The 22,360-nt window shown below is 44.2% G+C and overlaps 1 protein-coding gene across 7 annotated transcripts in view; it reads left to right on the forward strand.

The window, feature by feature from the left end:
• Positions 1-22,360, forward strand: part of Frmd4a (FERM domain containing 4A) — a 581,879-nt gene that overhangs the window by 367,680 nt on the left and 191,839 nt on the right. The window contains exon 1 of one of the 7 annotated variants that reach the window (XM_046432435.2): positions 7,421-7,552. The exons of the other annotated variants lie outside the window; for them this stretch is intronic. The gene's annotated coding sequence lies outside the window, so the exon portion shown is untranslated. Of the gene's footprint in view, positions 1-7,420; positions 7,553-22,360 lie in introns of those variants that run through there. 7 annotated transcript variants of the gene reach the window in all.

Consider the following 22,360-nt stretch of genomic DNA (forward strand, 5'->3'; position numbering starts at 1 on the left):
ACCGCGTCCCAGCCCCAGCCAGTGCCTGGTGTGAATGGGTGCCAAGAGGCATGTCTCAGAAGCAGAGCAACAGGGCCACATTTCATTTGAGATCTGGAGGTGAACAGCGAGTGTCTCCATCACAATTAAATCCTTAAAACCTCAATGCTCTGTCCAAGAATGTCCGTCCTTTCATTTTTATCCACCCGTTCAACAAGTACTGGAGAGGCTGGGGAGAGGCTGGATGCGGTGGCACGTGCGGTAATCCCAGAGGCTCAGGAGGCTGAGGCAGGAGGATTGCCTGTTCAAGGCCAGCTTCAGCAATTTAGTGAGGCTCTAAGCAACTTAGCAAGACCCTGTCTCAAAATAAATAAATAGGGCTGGGGATGTGACTCAGAGGTTAAGTGGCTTCAGTTTCTTGTATCAAACCAAACTAAACCCCAAAATTTATTGAACACTTAACATGTGCCAGGGACTGCCCTCGATTCAGGAGACTGAGCAAGACACAATAGGCCCAAATCCCTGCTCACGTAGAGGGACAGATGACAACCGAAACACCTAGGTAATAAATTGTATAGTTTGTTAAAAGTGATATAAACAATGGAGAAAAATAAAACAGACAAGTGGTTAGGGAGAAGGATAGCTGTGGGAAAGTGGATGGGGAGCTGCTATTTTTAAGAAAAGTGTTTAGGGGTAGGGGTTGTGACCACCTGCTGAGCATGTGCAAAAGCCCTAGGTTCAATCTCCAGGATGGGTGGGTGGGGGAAGAAAAAGTTTGTTAGAAAAGATTTAATTAATAAAATGTCATATAAGTAGGGATCTGAAAATGATGAGAACTTGATTCCTATGGATATCCAGGGAAGTGAATTCCAAGCAGAAGGAAGTGCAAAGGTCCTGGGGCTAGCCTAAAGATGCTAGGGTGTCAGGAGCACACTGAACAGTGGCAGAAGAGGGTGCTGAGTGAAGGCCCAAACCAGCCAACAGCACCAGCATGTTTAGGAATTGTTAGAATTGCAAATCATTATACTCTGACCTTGATCTGGGAATCTGAGGTTGTGCATAAGGGGTGAGCTCCAGGAATCTAGTTTTCCAGGTGATTATTCTTTTGTCTTGATTCTGAGAACCACTGCCTGAGAGCTATGGTCTGAGCATCTCTTTCCTTCTCTCTTCCCTCCTCCTCCTCCTCCTCCTCCTCCTCCTCCTCCTCTTCCTCTCCCCCCCCCCCACTTATTTTGCCTAAATGATTTCATAGATTTTTAAAGCCTCCCATATATAGGCATCTCCAGTCTTTTTCTTTGTCCTCAGTTGTCCCTTTTCTGTTCTAACCCTGTGTGCCCAAACCCATGTCAACTAAGCACCTTCACTGTCTCCCCATCTGGTGGTCAGAATCCTGGGATATTGCTAACCTGAATTTGCATCATTTTTTATCAACAAATGATCTGCCATTATAAATACAGTCTGATTTTTACTGGGCGGCAGGAGGAAACCATCACCTTCCAAGTGACACTTGATGGCAGCTTCTCCCCCAGGGCCAAGGCAGGCTTTCTCAGAAGCCCTGGGGCTCCGCTCCCGGCTCTGCCCACCCTTTCAGTACTTTCTTACAACTGCCTGAGAGATTGACTGGCTGATGTCACCTGTGCAATGTTAGAAGTTACAACTGAAAAAGGAATATTTGCTGAGAATCTTTCCCGTTCAATTCCACAAGCATTTCTGCCTTAACTGCCTGTTGTAGTGAGACATTGGACCTAGAAACAACCAAGAACTACTGAATTTTTCCCACTGATGGGCACCAGGAAGGGCACTCTCAGGGACGCGGTGCCTCCAAACATTTGGCCACTGAGAGGTGACTGAGGTGAGGGATAAGAATACCAACTCTAGCAGGCCGTGGTGGTGCCTGCCTGTAATCCCAGCGACTCTGGAGGCTGAGGCAGGAGGATCACGAGTTCATAGCCAGCCTCAGCAACTTAGCGAGGCCCTAAAGAACTCAACAAGACCCTATCTCTAAATAAAATACCAAAAAGGGCTGGGGATGTGGCTCAGTGGTTAAGTGTCCCTGGGTTTAATTCCCAGTACCAAAAAAAAAAAAACAAAAAACAACTCTGCAGCAGACTGCCCAAAGTTTGGTAATTACTATGGTCCATTTGCTCTCTGTAGGACATGAGGTAGCTCAACAAACCTCTCTGAACCTAAATTCCCTCATCTATAAATAGAACTAACAATTGTGCTCATCTCGTTGGGCTGTTAATAAGATTGAATTGGTATATATAAGTCACATAATCAGTACCTGGCATATATATATATATATATATATATATATATATATATACACATATATATATATTTTTATGTATATATTTCTTAGTAGTTAAACAGAAAGCATCTGGTTAGAAAGCTAACCTCAGGTACTTGAGTGTCCTTCTAGTGTTAAACAATTTTATACTGTGGTACTCACTGTAATACAGCTGCTCCCTGGGGCTCCGAGTTACATTAATTAGCTCGTGATGTTTTGATTGATTCTCATCTGTGTTTCAGAAAAACCTGCCCTGGATTTTTGTTGCCATGAGTCGAGGCCCTCTAAACTCTGATTCCCAACCAGGAAAAAATAATAAGCATCTATCCAATGTCATGAGAACACAGGATTATAAAACATAGCTATTAAAATGACATCACTATTTTTAAAAATAATGAAATAAAACACAGCTATTAGATAACTCTTCATATACCCCAGGGACCACGGTTTTAAGCACTTGATCATAGACCATGAGAGGAGATGGAATTCTTTCTTTTAGATTGAAGTGGTTCAGAATTGGCCTTTAATTGACCTGGAAGTGAGAAGAAAAAGGATTGGGTATTAAAAAATATAATAGGTTCACTTGAAACCCACCAAGCACTTTAACCTGCCCCAGAGGGGTCTTTCTCTATCCTTGAAACCTGGTTGAAATATGAAAGGAAAGGGGCCCTCATTATTCTCTAGAAATGCAGAAACTGGAAGGTAATGTTATATCCACATGTATTGTTAGGAACCGATGAGACAACGGGACATCAGATGTGCCAGTCAACTGCCGGGTGCCATCTGACGCAATCCATGATTCAAGCTGTAATTAATAGTGTCCATAAAGTAGATCTGCGATTCTGATATATTTCATTATGAGGATAGGTATCAGTCCAGTGTGGATGGTAAGAGCTCGTCTCAAAAAGTTGGCCTGGGTTCAGATACGAGTAGCAGAGGCACCCCAGGCACGTTGCTGCATCTCTTTAAGCCCCTGGTTCCTTATCTGTAGAAGAGGGATAGAGCAGTTTCCGTCTCCCATGAATCCTGTGATGATTGAATTAACTCATGTTTGGAAAGTTCTTGGCACTGTGCCTGGTACAGTACTAAATAGTACCGTTAGCTATTTATTTTTATTTTATTTTTGGTGCTGGGGATTGAGTCCAGGTTGTCACGTGTTCTAGCCGCATTTCCTAACTCTGAGCTACACTCCTAGACCCCCACTGTTATAGCCGGTGCTCGGCTTTGGAAAGAAATATGAATATGTGTTGGATCCCTAGTTCTCCTAAGGCTGAAGATAAATGTATTAGCAAGCCCATTTTAAATGTGACCAGGAAGGGCCTGGGTCTTGCTGGTGGAATTGGCTACTCTTTGGGGAACAAACCATTACAGAGTTTTGACTGGCAAAGCTTTTTATCTGTCAATTCCAAAGATAACCACAAGCAAAACAGAGAATTTTTTTTTCATGTGTTTATTACCTTTCAGGTAACCCTAGTTTGAATTTTATTTCATTTATTGATTTTAACCATGGCCCATTTCCTTTAGGACTTCAACATTTTCATATACAGTGTTTCTTCCCACATTTTATCCATTCCCTGTCCATCCTTCAAGCACAAAAGGCTTGGGGTATAGAGACCTCATGTCAGGTGTTAGTCCAGCCTATAGAGAAACAGTGAGACCAGGACAGATAAAGACCATCACAGAGCTCATGCTTACATTGCCAGGACCTGTTCTAAGTGCTTTACACACAAAAATTTATTTAATCCTCTTAACAACACTCAGAGGTAGGCAGTACTATTACCTCCATTTCCTAGAGGAAAAACAGACACAGAGAGGTTAAGAAACTTGTCTGAAGTTGAACAGCTAGTAGGTGACAGAGAGGCCAAATTCAAACACAAGCAATCTGGCAATGATCTGTCTTTAACACAGGGCCATGAACAAAACCCATCATTTGATGTGTAGGGAAATTTTAATTTTTCTCTTCCCTACAAGTTTAGATCATTTTAATCTAATAAACTGGCAATAGACAGATTAACAGGAAAAAGACATACAAATTTTATTATGTTTCCATACACGGGAGACATAATCATACAGTGTGAAATTCAGAGGAGGGCTGGATTGCTGAAGTTTACATACTGCATGGAAAAAAATGTGGGGTTCTTGGAGGAAGGTGGCCACAGGTTAAGGGAGGGAAGGTGGAGGCAAGTCAGGGCTGTCTTGTCATCACATTAGGTCTCAAGAAGCAGTCCACAGAATGGCTGGTAGCCTGGGGTAGGCTGTCTGCCTGGAGAGATCTCTGACCTCTTTCTCCCTGTGATTTCTTGCCAGGAAAGAGTTTTAGCAACCAAGCCTCCCTTGGCATCTGCTGTCCACCCCACTAATGCAGACAGATGTGAATTTCTCTTATAAATGGGCAGCTTTGCAGCTCTCTGCAGCTTCCCTGAATTGCTATTTCAAAATATGTCAAAGAAATGAAAGAATTATATTTCCAGGTGGCACATTCTGGAGTCTGGCAAGTGCTAAGAGGGGAATGAACAGGATGCTGCTGCCAAGAGCACCTGAGGGAGGCCACTGCCCAGGGAAAGTCATCCCGGAGGCAGTGTGGAGCTGAGACCTGGAGGGTGACAAGGATCCAGCCATGCATGCATAGCATGGGCCCAGTGGATGGACCTTCTCAGCAGGAGGACCAGGAAATGGGAAAGTCAAGAGACGGCAAGAGTGCCCAAGGGCAAGGCAGCTGTGTGATAAAGCAGTGGGGGTGGAGGAGCAATGATATGGGAAGGTGGAGACCATGGTTGGGAGCAGTAAGAAGCCACCAGAGTTCTTAAGCAGAGCTGTGACATGACCCAGGTGATTTCTAAAGTCCTGGCTGTTGGGTGCAAGGGGATGAATAAGCACCAGGTGTATATGGGGACCTGCAGGATCTGGAAGAGGAAAGTAGGGACTCTGGTGGGGTCAGGTAGCAAAAGATAAGGCTGGTGGGTCAAAGGGTGCCTGGTCCTCGAGAAAGGAGCGTAGCCTTTTTTCCTAAGCGATAGGAAAGCCCTGAGAGGAATTTAAGCATAGAAGTTACAAAGGACCTGATCTAAGTTTTAGAAGAGTTATTGCAACTGATATGGAGCATGCATGTGGGAGACCAGATGGGTGGGAGCTGTTCATGAGGCTGCTTGTGATGTGGGGGACAGGTGATAGGGACTGCAGAAGGCAGGAACAGCCGTTACTCATTCAAGACCAGTCACTGGACTGCTCTCCAGAAACTACTAAGAGGGATCTGTGAGTTCAGGTTTGTTGATCAATGAACATAATGAATGAGAGAAAGGAAAGAGATGAGAGACTTCTGTCCCTGCTTCTGGCTTTGGGGTGAGTGATGTTTGCTGCAACAAGGGACAGTTTATGACATATTGAAAACTCCAACAACCAAGCCCCAGGTAGTGGAAGATGGAGTCTGGCTCTCCTAATGATGGGAACTAAATATTCAAAGAGGAATCTAGTAGGCCTGGACATTTCCTCAGTGTTGTAATCAAAACAAATCAGAACTGGAAATAGTCTGCATCCAGTGAAATAATATTCCCTTTTAGCATGTGTGAGGCCTTGGGTTCAATCTCCAGCACCAAAAGCAAAAAGAAAAAGAAAAAAAAAATTCCCTCTGAAGATCCTAGAACACAAGGAGATGGGCTTCAATTACCTTGTGAATGAATCAGGCTTTGCATTAGAACCATCCTCAAGGACTCCAAAAGTACAGAAAAATCCGATTTAAACTCGCTTCCATTAATTAGCTTTAGATCCTGAGTCAAGTCCCCAGTCTTGAGTATGTGATCAGAACAGCCTGAAATATGATCAGCCCTTAATGCTGGTGTTCATTTTTTTTTCTCCAATAGTGAGAACTGTGCAGTTTCTCTTTTATTGGTTTTGAGATCCCATGAATTGTCAGGAATTCTCACCAGTCATCTCTAGAATAGAATAGAATACAAGACCAGCATCTGTAAAGGTTATTATCCAGCCATCCAAAAGAGAGGATGTGAGAGATTTCTTTTCATGATAGTTTCTAAGTCTTTACTGCCTGCCTATGTCCCATGAATAAAGGTACCAGACCTACCAGAGTCTCCTTCCACATGATGGGTTCAAAAATCTACCACCAGCCTGAAGTGTGGATTGGACACATGCTGGGAATTCTAGAGACCAGGGGTTTTCAGAAGAAATCTCCCCTCTAAAACAGGTTGGCTTTTGCTAAGTGGGTGCTTGGGTGCCTCCTTCCCCCTTTATCAACTGTCTTTTGACAATTCATGGGGGGCAAAAAGTGTCTAAAGCAAATTGAGATCCTTAAGCAATAACATTTAGATATACAGTGTGAATTGAGTTATTGTTCTTGGTGGGGACCTCATCACAGTTCCTTTTCTCTTATTCTGTTAAGAAAACGTGCCCGTCCGTTTCCCTCCCCGGGTCTCTTGAAATGGAAGTCTCCCTTTCCCGGGCATGTCGCGAATCCTTGACAATAGCCCCATGACTAGGTTCTCTTGCAGCAACTTCCATTACCAAAGAGTTGAGGGGAGATTAAAATCCAAGACAATTAGACTAGATCGAGGGGTAAGAGCTGCGCCTTCAGCCAAGGGAGCCGCCTTCTCCGGGCTCGCAGGGTAGGCGCGGGCCCCGCGCGGTGGGTTTGGTGGGGCGTGGGGGAGGGGGCCTCGGGCTGGGGACCGGCGTCCCCAGCCTCTCCGCGCGCTTTCGATGCGCGCAGCCTCTCAGGTCGGGAGCTAACTTTGTCTCGCCGGCGGGTGTCGCGGAGAGGAGCTGGGAGGCTGAGCCAGCTCGGGGGCCCCTTGGGCGTCCCCGTCTTGGCAGGGCGCGGGCGCCGGGGCGCTCATTGTTGTCCCGGGATCGGGCTGCGCTCCGAGGCCCTGCGGCGGGCGCGGTCCCTGCCTGGCGCACGACCTGGCGGCCCGCCGGCCTCGGCCCGGAGCGCGGGGCAGCATGCGGCGGGCCGGGCGAGGGGCGGGCCGGCGGCGGTGCGCCCTGGCGCGCGGCCAGGCTCGGCGTGAGAGCCGCGAGCGGGCTACGGGCTGACCGAGGGCCCGCGGCGGGCGGCGGCGGGGCTGGGGTGCGGCGGGGGCGGGGACCGGGCGCGCCAGCACCGGCGGGGCGGCTGCGGGCGCCGTGGAGGAGGAGGAGGAGGCGGCGCCGGGCGCGGAGGCCGCCTGGTAGGCCACGGCCTGCGCCCCGGGGCGAATGGGACGCCGGTTTCTGTGCAGCAGCCGCTTCCGACCCGAAGTTCCTCGGCTGTCTTGGAAGCGCAAAAAATAAAAGGTAATGTGTCTTTGTTTCCCGGTCGCGATGGCAGGGGGCGATTGATTATGCAGCACTTCTCTTTCCATTTTTTTTTTCATGCTGGGCTGGGCCACAGGGACGTGCCACTTCTTTACTGGAGGTTTAGCGTCTTTTATTCGCGTATGTTACATTTTTAAAATGCAAGCCCCACGTGGGGCACATACTATACTCCCTTCTGCTACCCTTCCCCCTACACTCACACTTTCCTTTGGCACCGCAGTCCCACACTATCTGATTTTGCCAAGGGAGAAAAGACAAGACATTGCAGTAAGCAGATATAGGTGGGATTCCATTTATTTATCTATCTATCTATCTATTTATTTATTTTAAAGCACCGCATTTTCAGGACATGACAGGGGACTCTTGTCCTTTCGGTGCCAGGGAGAACGGTTTAGACAAGGTGGTTCAGAGGCCGGCATCTGAGCATGGACTGCTGGAGTCTGCTAAGATGGACTGTTCTTTTCCATTCCAGATGGCTGCAGCAAGTTTGATGCAGAGAAAACCGGGAACTGGGAAGGGGAGGAGAACAGGCGGGAATCCCCTTTAGTACCTGTTCATTCAGAAATGGCTCGTGGCAGTGCTTCAGTATTGTAGGCAGCCGCCCAGATGTTGGTGCACATTGAATTCAGAAAAGATTACCCAGTCCTGCACTTTGAAAGCTGTGGGGGCTGCTTGTGTGTAACCCCGCGACTTGGTGCCTTTCTCAAATCCCTTGTAGCAGAGTAACTGCTCAGTGAATTCAGACAAATTCTGCAAAATTTCTAAGGGATGGCTGTTCTAATAATAGCTCTGGTGGTGGCTCCTTAATAGACACCCTGGTTCTGAATGATGCAGCCATGCCAGCCCCCTGGGAAGCGCAGCTTGCAGAGACAAGATCTAATGCTGGTAAAGGACTCCCTGACCCCACCATGAATGGATGAGGCTCTGCCTCCCCTATGAATGGAACATCCCAACAGAGGCTGAGGCCGTCGTTTCAGGCTAATTTCAGTTTGAATCCTCACAGATTCTGATGAGAGGGATTCTCAGAAAATCCAGATAGGCACATTTCTAAATTTGAGCAGGTCCATATTCAATTTTGGATTGATATCTACATTTACCTGCTTGAGTGTACAACTGCTTCTTCCCCGCTTCCACCTCTGCATCCGTAAGTCTCCTCCTTTTTCCAAACCTGTGATTGATATGTGGGCAAGCACCAGTCAGAGAGCTCTATTGAAACTGCTGACTCCATTCAGGGCAGCCACCACGGAATGGAGAAAGTACTTCAGGAGTTGGATGCAATAATCTGTCTCTTAGACTTCATGGAATTTTGCTATGTATGTTATCCCTAAAATGTGCAGCAAAATGCTTTTTGGGGCAATGGGACGTGGGAAGGGGAACACATTTCATTGTTTTGTTTCTAGTCTTTAAATTGCATCAAGCTCATTCATAGTGTTTGGCCCCCCATAGACCAGACAGAGCCTCTGATCAGCAGAAATCTGGTTTTGATTTTGAAGTGTTACTTGTCTTTTGCAACCTCAAGTATCAGGAGATGAGCCAACTTGGACATTGTCTTCTGTTGGCAGAGGGATCCATTCTGCCAGTGAAGTTTGAGTTTGTCTAAAGCACAAGAAGAATGAGGGTCCTGAGGCAATTAGATTAGAATCCATTTAATCCTCAGAGGTTACATAGATACAATTAACTTAATTGGGGGCAATATTTGGACGTGCTTTGAAACCCACATTACATTGTCCAGCCAATAAATAGAAAGTTGTGCCCATATAACTTGAAAAGAAGTAATGCCTAATGTGCAAAGTTGTGTGTTGTCTTTTACAACAAACAAACAAACAAACAACAAAACCCCAAACCTCTCCTTGCATTAAAACGGGATAGTTTTAGTAGGAATGAGGATCAGAAAATCTCTCCACCCTCTTTTGTTCTGATCAAGTGTGCTTTGTGCTGCTATTGCTATATTCTTTTTTGGCATTTGTCCTGAACTAATTTTATTAATAAGACTTGTTATTTATAGCCCAGAGCCTCTTTGTAATTTGTAGACATGGTTGCCAAGTCCCTTGATAGCCTGGCAGGTGGCTAGTGCCATTAGTATGATCTTGTCATTGGGGAAACTGAGACCCCTTGAGGTTCAGTGAGTTGCTGATTTCCTAATCCAGGAGAAAGACATCCCAGATGTATACAGTGTCACTTTAATTGTCACGGCAAAGCTGCAGCCTGAGGTCAGAGAAAAAGACAAAAAATGAGTTCTTGCTTGGGTGCTGGAACTTGGGCAAAAGCTTTGTGGAATAGATAAGCAATAGTTATCAAAGAAAGGATTCTTGAATCAATCTTGATGAATGGATTAAAAAAGTGAGGTTAGTTTGTGATAAAGAGTAGAAAGTTCAGGAAAACTATTGAGGGAATGTGTTAGGCTACTTTTGTCTTTAAGTAAGTGGGGTGGAGGTGAGCGCACCTTCAAAGATCATTATTGACTTTGCTACAAAAAAATACCACCTGTGCTCATGTTGTTTATGTGCGCATGTGTGCATGCGCGCGCGCACACACACGTGTGTGTGTGTGTGTGTTATGCAGAATGGTTATAGTTCTGTTCACATGTATCCTAGAAGCCATATTCTTATCCCTTAAAAATATCTACTTATCCCTTATTGCATTTAACCTGATGACTGAAAATGTGATGGGGAAATTTACACCTTAAACTTTTGTTCTATGATATTTTTGCATAAGTAAATATGTCCTCAAAAATAAAGGAGAAATGTAATTTCTGGAGAAATTCTAGTTAAATAAGTCTAAGTGAGAAATAGACATGTTAACAGCTAACTAGCTTTTGAAAAAAACATTATATGCAGTATCAGAATGTTTAAGTCTGATTTCACAACTGACTTTAATTCTTCTCTTTTTCTTTTTGAGTATTTTCAGATGTGTCATTAAAATTTGTGGGAGAAATTATCTTTTTAGGTTTATTGGCTGTGAAATAATCTAGCACCTCAACTAGAAGTGATTTCTGGAGCCTTCTAAGGATTATCCAATCTAAATCCTAAAAGTTATGTTTCTCTTGACCTAAAGGAGCAAGAGAGGAGCTCTCTGACCTTTCCAGGTGCCTTAGGCAACTCAAATCCGCACTCCCTTGTGACATTCCCAGGGTCCTCCTCCTGTGTTCATCCTTTTCTTCCTCCACTTTGCCCATATCTGATTCTGTTGTCCATTGCTCGCTGCAAATGTCATGAAAAAACCAGAGAAGATATTGGATGTCTCTGGAAAGGGAGGCATTGCATTGAGAAAAGCAAGAGAAAGAATCATTCCATCCCATGTGTAGGACCTACAGTTACACAAACTTTTCCTCCTGGAAGCAAAATCAAAAAGTCTTAGGAAATTTGGGGAAAGTGACCACTGAAAATCTGACCTGCTGGGGAAGGGCAAAGATTTGGGTCTTTACCTCATAGCGTTCATTCTAACTTCAGTCACACTAAAGAACACTGGTAGTATTTTCCTGTTTTTGTTTTTGCTTTCCCCAGCATGGTTCATTTCAAGAGTGTCTAGTGGCTCTTGGAACTGTATACTTCATAGTCACGATTGCACACAAAGTCCAGATGGCCCCACTGCTCTCTTCTGTGACAAGTTTTCCAAATCAGCGTAAATCCAGCTTATCGAAAACTCTCTCCACAGCAATTTCTTTTGAGTTCCCTAAACCATCAGCTGCCACCCAATCCTCTGTCCCATAGGATCAGCATGTCTTTCTTTTACAAGGAGTAGTGTAGACACACCCTGATATTGAGGGTGGGTAGCTCCACCACTAGTAGCATTGTCCTAGACATATGGATCCCAGGTGACTGCCATCTCCTAGAGATGGTGATTAGCGCTATTACTATTGTTTAGTAAATTGCACTGAGGCTTATTTTGAGTGCTGATGAGTGTGTGTGTTTTCAATTCTTAATTGTGTTAGTGAAAACTGAGTATCCTCCCACTCCAAAGAGAAATACCCTTCTCTTTGCTGATGGAAATCACTGCTAAGCATGAAAAACATGGTTGTTGGAAAGTAATAGAGGAATAGTAGGGATCTGTTTCAGTTCCATATTTTTTTATTTTAATTATTTAGGCATGATAGCAGAATTCATCTTGATTCATTGTAACAAATGAAGCACAACTTTTTATTTCTCTGGTTGTACATGATGTAGAGTCCCACCACATGTGCAGTCATACATGTACCTAGAGTAATGGTGTCCATCACATCCCACCATCTTTCCTATCCCCATGCTTCTCCCATTATGGGTCAGTATCCACTTATCAGAGAGAACATTCAGCCTTTGTTTTGTGGGGATTGGCTTACTTCACTTAGCAACTCCATCCATTTACCTGCAAATGCCATAATTTTATTCCTTTTAATGCTGTGTAATACTCCATTGTGTATATATACCACAGTTTCTTTATCCATTCATCTGTTGAAGGGCATCTGGTTGGTTCTACAGTTTAGCTATTGTGAATTGAAACTGCTGTGAACATTGATGGGCTGTGTCACTATAGTATGCTGATTTTAAGTCTTGGGTATAGACTGAGGAGTGAGTTAGATGGGTCAAATGATGGTTCCATTCCAGGTTTTCTAAGGATTCTCCACACTGCTTTCCACAGTGGTTGCACCAATTTGCAGTGCCACCAGCAATGTTTGAGCATGCCTTTTCCCCCACATCCTTGCCAACACTTATTGTTGCTTATATTCTTGATAATTGTCATTCTGACTGGAGTGAGATGAAGTCTTAGAGCAGTTTTGATTTGCATTTCTCTAATTACTAGAGAAGTTCAGAGTTCTTAATTCAAAGAATTAAGAGATGAGCTGGTGGCCTCCCTCTGGATTGAATGAGTAACCTCTCTCCAGCAACATGAGCCTAACTAATTCAGAGACGTTGGGTGAAGGACCTAGCTTGCTAGGCTGCATGGTCTCTATCATGTGCAGCATTTTCTGTTGTTTGGTTGGTTGGTTGGTTTTAAAAGTGGAGCTTCAGCCATTCCATTATGCAGTATGAGAAGAAACTTATTATCCATGCTCAAAGTCATTAACATATACGTACCCTTGACCTCCACTCCAACCACATTCATGGGCTTCTTCTTGTTCTTCTCATTAGTGATTCTTTGCCAATCTAGAGCAGCAGTATACTTTTTTTTTCTATTGTACATGTCAATATTGCAAACATTTTGTTCACATAATGCTCACTACGTTTAACCCACTACTCATGATGAGTGTGCTGTATAGCACATCACCATGCGAATTCATCACACCCTCCAACACTGATCTGGGTAGGCTTCATTAGAAACCTGGGAAACTCAAGGGTCTTAAGGAAAATATAGCTCATTAGGTCCTCCTGTGTCCAACCTGTTCTCAGTTTGCACTGTGGTGGGTGTAGCCATCTATTGCCAACCTCAGGGCCAGGTACTGATGAAAAAATAACTGAACTTCTAACATTATTTTCACTTTAGATTATCTATGTCTCCAAACTTAAGACTATATAACTCCACAATTTCCATCAGAATTAGCCTGTCCTGGTGTGCCATCTTTTTTTTGTGGGGCTCTTGCCTTTCTTTGTCCTTGCTATATGAAGAATGCATGAAAAAATGGCGTGTAATGGGGAATTAGATTGATAATGCATGACAGCGAATGGAAATAATATTCAGAGAGTTGCCAAGCTGTGCCATTCATAACCATAAAATTCACAATTACGCTCTCACCAAATGCCTGGGAAGAAGTATATAGATGTGACAAACCCAAACTAGCAACCCAAATAGTGTGGAGCCATCTGGAGCTGGGTGACACGCCTACAAATAGCTTTGGAGGACAGCGCTGGCTTCCCCATTTCCTGGCTCCTTCTGGCTACCCCCAGTAAATATCCAATATTTATTTCTTGTTGCTCAGAGAGAGAGAGAGCAGAAAAGAGGGGAGGGTGGTGAGGACATGAAGCAGACATGGAGCTAGCACAATGGAGTGCAGTGTTCTGCCTTCTCAATCCCCTTTTATTGGGCTGGTTGAGTGTTTTGTAACAGAAGAACTATAGAGTGACCAGTAGCACAGATGTCGCCTGCAGGTCTTGGCAGGAGGGAAGAGACATGTGCAGAAGGCAATAGTTGCAAGGGCTGCAGCACCGGTTGAGAGGGCTGCATGGTGCATTGAATACTCGGTGCAGCCTACAAAGCATGTGCATGTGTGATTTGGAGATTGTCAATAAAATATTTTAGAGCATTTTAGGAATGAAAGGGGTGAATAGGTCATTTTTGCAAATCAATAAGAGCTTATAGGCAGTGAGGGCCCTTGCCAGGGTCTTAGCTACTATGCCAGGACTTGAGTTCCCACTTCAGGACATGGATTTACACCACACGTCATGGTATGGCAAACTCAGAGCAGACAGTGTCGTCATCTGCCCTGGGTCTGATCCTCTAGCCAGCTCTGCTACTCTCTAGCTCTGAGGGATTGAGTGTGTTACTGAAACTCCCTGAGCCTAGGTTGTCTTATTTATAAAGAAAAGTTACATTCAGAGGATCAAATGAGATAAAATCCTAACACTCAAGAAATATGGAAGGCTCTTAGCATAGGAAATTCCGTCTTTTCCGCTGTCCTCTATTTGAAAGACTCAACAGTGCTAACTTTGAGGGGATTTAGAGCATAGTGGGTATTAAAAAGACAACTGATTGTGGAAGTGGAGATATTACTGAATTATGGACCTTTTCTCTATAAAATTTCAGTATTGTAAGGGCACATTGTGCAGTTTTTGATACATAGATCTACAACTTCCAACTTGGAAAGATACCCAAACACTCAGAGGATAGTATCCCAAAATGCAGTCCTTTGCTTCTCTTGTAGATCAATTCTCCTTTTCTTCTTGCCACTGACCACACTGCTAGTGCACATTGTCACTTCAATACTGAGATTTTATAGAGAAAAGGTATATTAGCGGAATAGATGTTAGCTCTGATATTTCATAAATGTCACCCAGCCTTTAGAAAGGGCTCTGCAGGTGAAGACATGACCTTGGCAATCATTACTAGGAACAGGGAAAGTTCATGAAGGTCACTAGGGGTCCTATGGAACAGCACCTCTGAGGTGAGGAAAGGATGAGGGCAGATAACCAAGCAGAAAAGAGGGAGCCAAGGGCACTTCTGCTGCATCCAGCTCTCCAGTGCGTCCAGGAGCATGAAGATGGGGGTGGGGGGCGTCGAGGAAGAGAAGAAAGATGATTCTGCCTTTGTACTAATGGATTATATTAACCCACCTTCCTAAAATTTCTCAAAAAGGATCAGAAAGCTCTTAGGGCTTTTACCTTAAAAAAAAGTTCCAGAGTATAAATGAGAATTACTAAATTTGCAGAGTACAAATAAGATTATGCCCCAGTTAGTGGCAATGCCATCCTTTTCTTAGCACCAAAGGCAAAAATCCAATCACTACATAATATTCTTTGGTTACTTCCCATTCATTGCCATAAATTGGGAAGATATTCAGCTCCTGGGTATTATGTTTTTCACAAGTAATTAATGGAGTGAGTTTTTAATGGCAGAAATCAGCCTTGACTCTTGACTGCTGGATCCTTGAAGATTTTTTATTTTCCTTTTTCTTTTTTTTCCCCATTGCACCAATTGCTCAATCACACTGAAAATACAGGGGTAGTTTTCTTGTAATATGAGAAATCAACATACAATTTGCATAATATTCAATGAAATTATTGAAGCACTTAACCTTGTAGGTGTTAAGTAAAATAAATCAGAATGAGAGGTGATCTGTCTTCTGGTGACTGATTAAACAGACACACATGGACAGCAGAATGAAAACATTAAGCAAATGTACAAACAGGGGAAGTATTTATAGAATATTATATGTACATCCAAGACTAGGATATATTTTAGGTGAACCCCTAGGGACAGCTTATGGTCATCTTTTGCCTAGACAGGGTGGAGTGTGTCTGTCATTTCATGGAAAAATTATAAGCTGGTATTTGTTTGTGGTTCCTTCCTTTCTTTATTGTGGAAAATATGGTTTTTGTAGTCCACAACAATTTAGTTTGTCTCCCTTCCTGTTCCTAAGGTTGTAACTTAGTCGATAGAGATTTTGTGCTATTTTTGATACAGAGATCTACAACTTCCAACTTGGAAAGATATCCAAATATTCAGAGAATAATATCCCAAAACACAGTCCTTTGTTTCTCATGGAGCTTGATTCTTCTTTTCTTCTTGCCAGTAGAACTGACCGCACTGAACTAACAAAACTCAACCGAAAAATTCCAGAAGCCGTAAGTTTTATTGCAGCTTTAGGTTTTATATGGGACACAGAAAAAGGTCAGATTGTGAGCATCATCGTGCTTCTGGTTTGTAGGAAAGTAGGGATGGAGGAGCTCAGGGTCCTGCCTGGTCAGCTTCAAGGCCAGCACACAGACAGCCACAGCATTTGCCTTGTGTCCCTCTTAGGGTCCTATTGCCTGAGGTTTTGGGCCTGCCAGACTGGCTTTGAAATTGCTGATGCTTGGTTTGGCCACTTACCAGTTTTCCCTGAATTCCCTCCCCCACCTCCCTCCTGGAGTGTTCAGAGTTCACCAAGCTTTGCTGCTGTCCCATTGTTACTGGGAGTCCCACCTGTGGTTTTCTGATTACTCCTCTTCCTCTTCCTCCTACAACTTGAGAATCATCGTGGTCCTGTGATGGCTGACTCACCGCCTCCGCCTCCCACTTCCTCTGGTTGGGTTACTAGGATCCAGACTCTCTTTTTACATTTTCTCTTATGCCTTGAGCACACAATTGCTTCAGAGTCTTTTAGGGTGAGGGGCCCAGTGCCATGTCCTGTCAGGGCCCCCTTCTCTTTCCTGAGTAGTCATAAAATTATCACGACCCATCCCTCTACCATCTTCCTGCCCCCACCTCCTGCATGCACCTCCACTCTACCCCTCCTCAGCCCCCTTCCCCTCTGTGTTCCTTGTAGACCACACTCAGTGTGGGATAAATGGCCCATTGCAACCTAGCAGCTTCTTGTCTTAAACTTCTTTCTTCCATTATCTTTCACACACACACACACACACACACACACACACACACCCCTGGCCTGGTCTCTGACCTTCTCCAGGCTACAATTTCTGCCATTGCTCATCCTTCACATTGAGATGCCCCCACATCACTTCTCTAACTGGGACACAGCTATTCAGTCTTTAGAACCTCCAGTGTTGCTTCTGCTTGTTCCTCCAGAGTGTGTCTCCCTCCTTTATTTTTTCCAACCATCCTTCCCAGAATGCTGCTCCAGAGTGATCTCATAACTGTGATGACCAGTCTACACCTGTCACCCACCTGCTTTCTAAGGGCAGGACTGTGCCTTATTTACTGTTGATTCTGTATCACTTCCAGCATGCCTGGCACTTGGTAGGTGCTCAGAAGCATAAATGAGTCCTTAATTGTCACAGTACAGTTCCACATTTCCTTACTCCTTTGCTATATCTACAATTATCTTTTTCCTGCTTATGCATGGGACCCTTATGGGGCAGGTGGCTCTTTTCTCTGCCACAAGCCCATCCTTGTCTGCATGCTTCTTTGTCAAAGGATAGAGCATCATGATGGTGGAATGCAAAGCTTGCCTTTGAATGAGTGGATCAGCTTGAGAGCCTGGTGACGTGGAGAAAGCATGCAAGCCCCACGGTGCCTTCTTCCACACCTCAGCCAGCCACCCAGTGCAAACCTGCGGGTATGCTGCCTACTTTCCAGAATGTGTCAGTCAGAAAACTGACAGAAATTCTTGCTCTTGGAGGGCTTGTGTTGGAAGAGGAAGGGGCAGACAAGAAATACAATCAATGAGCAAATTACATAGGATGCCAGAAGGTGGTAATTGTTATGAGGAAAAATAAAGCAGAGGAAAGGAATGGGCTGGGGCTACTACTTTAAATAAAAGAGGAGGGACTAAGGATGGAGCTCAGTGGTAGAGTGCTTGCCTAGCGTGCACAAGGCCCAGGTTTGATCCCCAGCACTGCAGTGTGTGTGTGTGTATGCTCACATACACATATGACAGAGTAGACTTTACGAAAGGTTATACTCAGCAAAGATTTAGAGGCTGTGAAGAGGGAAGCCACGTGGGTGTCAGGGGGAGAGCATTCCAGGCAAAGGGAGGAGCTCAGCAAAGGCCCTGAGACTGATGTGTGACAGGTAGGACACAGAAAGGGGCTGATTGTGATGGAGCAGAGGCAGTGAAGGCTGAGGAGCAGTGGAAATCATGTGGGCTTTGAAAGCTGCTGCACTGGGGACAGTATGGAGCTGGGGGGCCCCGGCCAGCTGAGGCTCTGCAGGGGTGGTTTGGGTGTTGTGTGGGGCAAGACTGCAGGTGGGCAGAGGTGCAAGCAGAGCACAGCTGGGTGACTTTGCAGTAAGTGATGAGGTGATGATGGTAAAAAGCATGTCAGTTATGGATATTTTAAAGACAGAACTAACAGGATTTTCTGGCATACTGTATTTGGGATATGAGATAAAGAAGGTTTCAAAACGTGGGAGCTAAAGAACAGAAAATAAGATGGAGTTACCCTTTCAAGGCAGGGGAAAGCCATGGTGTGGGGGAGACATAGATTCAGAATTCCATAGGGACTCACTTAGCTTGAGATGCTTAACACACACCCAAGTGGCATTTCTTAAGAGGTCAGTGTTCTAGGTGATTCTGTGTAAGCCTGGGTAAGGGTCACCAGGCTAGAGAAGCAGAGTGATACTCATCTGTGTATTAATAATACTTAAACACAAAAGGCAGCTAACTTCATTTGCTCAGTTCTGAGTATGACTTGAGAAAAGTTCTAAGCACCAAACTTCGCATGAAAAGGATATGCTACATTAAAAAAAAAAAAAAAAACCGTTGAGATGTTCTGTTGCATACATTGAGCCTCCACATCTTCCTTCTGATAGTCTCTTTTTGATATATAAAAGAAATAACTGTCATGTTTTGGTGGATTTATTGATGCATCATTGACATGCAGCATACTGCACATCTTTAAAGTATACTGCTCGATGAATTTTGACATATGTCTACACCCGTGAAACACCACCACAGTCCAGAATTACACCTCTGGACTTTTAATCCTTCCTGAGCCTCTTTTACGTTTCAAGCTCTGTGCTTGGCTCTAGGAAGGATGTGAAATGTCATCACTGCCCCTGCCTCCTGTGTTTGTCCTGATTTAAAATTCTGGCTCTCCTGGTACCACTATCTAATCACACCCTCATTTCCAGATCTTTTCTGAAAGCTCTCCTGAAAACACGCTAAAGCTTGGTTTCCGGGGGGCTTGGAGTGACATGGGGAACTTGTTTGCCATCAGCATCACTGTTTTAAATCAGGAAGGAGCAGCGGGCAGAAACCCTGCCATCTTTTAATCAGCTCCCATCCAGGAAAAAACACACCCCTCTTCATTCTAATGTGGAAACAGCCCAAACAGTAGGCTCACTGGCAGTCTTTTTTTCTACATGTAGTCAACACAATAATTACCTCCTGCCGAAAGCTTTCAGAGATTGTTCTGTATCCAATTAGAATTTTTGATTTGAATAACAGATACAACAGAACATCTTCATTTCTGTAACTGCTTCCTAATGCTGTGCACCCCGGATATTTTTAGAAGTCCCGTTTGCCATGGGCACTGCATTTTAAGGCACTTGTATTATCTCTTTGACAGTGTTTGTACCTAGAGGCTTTGGTAGACTGTGGAGCCAGAGGTGGGATGGGGGACCTTTTCATTTTGGGAGTCCTCTCCCTACTCCTTTTCCACCCCTCCCAATCTTTCTCCTTTTCCTAGCCTGTTTCCCAAATTGTCAAATGGCATTGGGTGACAAAGGGGAACAGCTCTGGAACTTGCTGTCTCTCTGGAGCTGCTGCAGGACACTCAGGCACCCCAGAAGCAGGTCTAGGGTGGTTCGTGGGGGCAGCCAGACAGTGTTGAAATCTCCCATGAGATGAATGGAGAGAGGCTTTGCCAGGGCAGCTTGTGCAAAAGTGAGAAGTTCCTGCCAACGACATTCTCGCAGAATCCTTTCCAAAGAACTCGGTTATGTAAACATCGAGGTGGCAGCCTCCAGCCCAGATGGACTGCCCCATACAGATGTCAAAGTTGCTGTCAAAATTTCCCTTAATGGAAGCACTCTGGATGCCTAAGCTCGCCATGCGCTTTTTATTGCAGAAAGTGGGGCTAGCTTTCCACCTCCCAGAGTTGGGAACCAGTGACCACCCTGCAGAACTGGTGGTTTTCCAGTCCTGGAGCTCTGGAAATTTGGTCTGAGGTGTCACTGGGGTAAGCTGTTACGATGGAGTGCTTCCTGCCAGACATGGCAGAACTTGGCACCTGAGCATTCAAGCTCCTGGGATAGGAGTGGCTACTTTATATCCAGTACACATTCTGCCAAAGCAGGTGGTCTGGTGGTCATGCCAATTCCTTAAGTGGCTCTTCTTACACTCTGCTTCAAGAGTCACCAAGGACCCAAGTATGGAATTTGAAAAGCTTGCAGATGGCCTAGAATACTATTTTCCATCCCAAACGTCCCCTGGGGACAATGGAGTTGCTTCTACAGTAACACACAAAGAATCATTTAGGGAAGGAGGGCCCATTTCCCAACTCTCTTACCTGTGTGGCAAGATGCACTGCCTGCCACACATGGTAGATTGATGTTGATTCTGCTTGATGTGTGGTCACGTGGGTATATGGATTACAAAGAGTGCATGTGTTTCTGAGTCTGAGTTTGGAGTATATTTTTATAGAATAAGCAAATTAAAACCTATCGCATTGAATGCAAGTTAATTTGTATAGTACCTGTATCATATAATCGTACTTGAGTTGGTAGACAAGGGCATATGATATTTAAATATATATTTACTGGTTCATGTAAAAGTATTTATTGAAGGTGTTTTGGTTTGGATCTTTAATAGCCTCTGAAAAGCTTGTGTATCAGGCAGTGCAGGAATGTTCAGAGGTGAAATTGTCAGATTATGAGAGCTGTGACCTTATCAGGGATTAATCCATTTGATAGATTAATAATTTGAATGGATTACTGTGGGGTGGTAACTCCAGCAGGTGGATATTTATCCCTGGACACTTTCTTTCCTCTCTGCTTCCCAGCTGACATTAACTTACCGGCTTTGCTTCACCACCCTCCTCTGCCATGATGTTCTACCTCATCTCAGGCGCAGAGCAGTGGAGCTGGCCAACCATGGACTGAAACCATGGGCCCCAAAGAAACTTTTCCTCCTCCAGTCGTTCTTGTCAGGGATTTTGGTCACAGTGATGAAAAGACATCTAATACAAGTTCTATTATGGCAGTCATGTAATTCTAGTTCAGTCATGCATGTATTGTCATTTTAATGTCAATAAAGTATTTATAACCCAACTGTGATAACTTATTGTATAATAACAGAGTTTTACAACTCTGAGTTTACAGAGTGCTATGTCACTTCCCAGTGATCACAACATAAGAAAAATAAATTTAGACTTAAAATGACAGATTGAATTAGACGTTGGAGCAAGGTGGGTAGATTCATGTTACTAAATGTCAGTGAGATTTTTATTATCAAACATACGGATAGTCCACCAAAATAGCAGTATATGCACACATAACGGTTGCAAACAATATTAGATTTTGTTTCATTAAATCTTTTTTGTTGCTGGGAATTGAACCCAGACCCTGAGGCAGGCTAACCAGGTGCTCTACCACTAAGCTACATCCCCGGGCCCAACATGACATTTTAAATAAAGGATATTTGATTGAACATTTATCCAAGGGAAATTGACAGCATAAGAAACTAGAAAAAAATGTGTTCATACCTATCAGTGTTCAGTGCAGTTTTTGAAAAGCCTTCCAAAGCAGTAAGTGAATGTGGTGGATATTTGTTTCACCAAGCCATGTAACTTTGTAACAGGAAACATTACAAATAAATAAGTCACTATTAAAATGCATGCATTGTCTTGAAATTCCTGCATATTGGTGGGCACATATCTTGTCTTGGACGTCACAGCTTGCTGGAATGCGGGTAAGGGATTTTGGAGTGGATCTGTTCCACTTTCCTCCTGAGTTCAGTCGTCCCTTCTGTGATTTCCCTGGCTAATGATCTCCTGGCCTCTTCTGATCCCTTGCGGTGATAACAAAGTTCTATTTTGAACCCTGATGCCTGTTTAAAATTTTTTCCTTCTATTGAATTTGAATGTGCCTTCTGGAACTCACTCGTTCTCCTTTCTCGTTGTGCACACCAGACCCAGTTCTCACATCAAGCTCTGCCCAGGGCAGGCCATTTTCATACCTATTCTCTCCAATAAGCACTTCTTAAGACCCTTCCTTTGCAGTCACAGAACTGTCTTGGTGTGGTACTGGAACCTTTGATATTTAGGCTACATGTGCCAGGTTTCCTAATTGTCCTAGGAACTTTCCCCCGTTGTGCTGCCCTTCCTTGGACCTCTCCAGTTTCTTTCATTTCTTATGTAAAATTTGGTACCCAGAATTGAACACAGATTCCCAGAAATTATTTAATCATAGTACAGAGTGCCTCTTAATTTCCTTATTCCAGCGCTGTGCTTTTGGCATGTGAGCAATGAGCAGGACACAAAACCATAAGCAATATGATCCCAATTTTTAAATTCTGAAGCTACCATCCAAACCTCTTCGTCATCTGTAAATTTGATAAGCGTGCCTTCTGTGTCTGTTTACATTTCACTGGAGGAAATAACATATATTGAGAAAGACAGCTTATATTTTAGTATCACTTTACAGTTTTCCAAGTGCTTGTGTGTCTCCTGAGGCACAGAGCCTCAGCATTTGGAATTGGAGTCCTCTTTTCAGACT

The sequence above is a fragment of the Marmota monax genome, unplaced genomic scaffold (assembly GCF_021218885.2).
Source record: "Marmota monax isolate L192 unplaced genomic scaffold, Marmota_monax_Labrador192_F-V1.1 WCK01_AAM20220418_F8-fsc00090, whole genome shotgun sequence".
Classification (NCBI taxonomy): Eukaryota; Metazoa; Chordata; class Mammalia; order Rodentia; family Sciuridae; genus Marmota; species Marmota monax.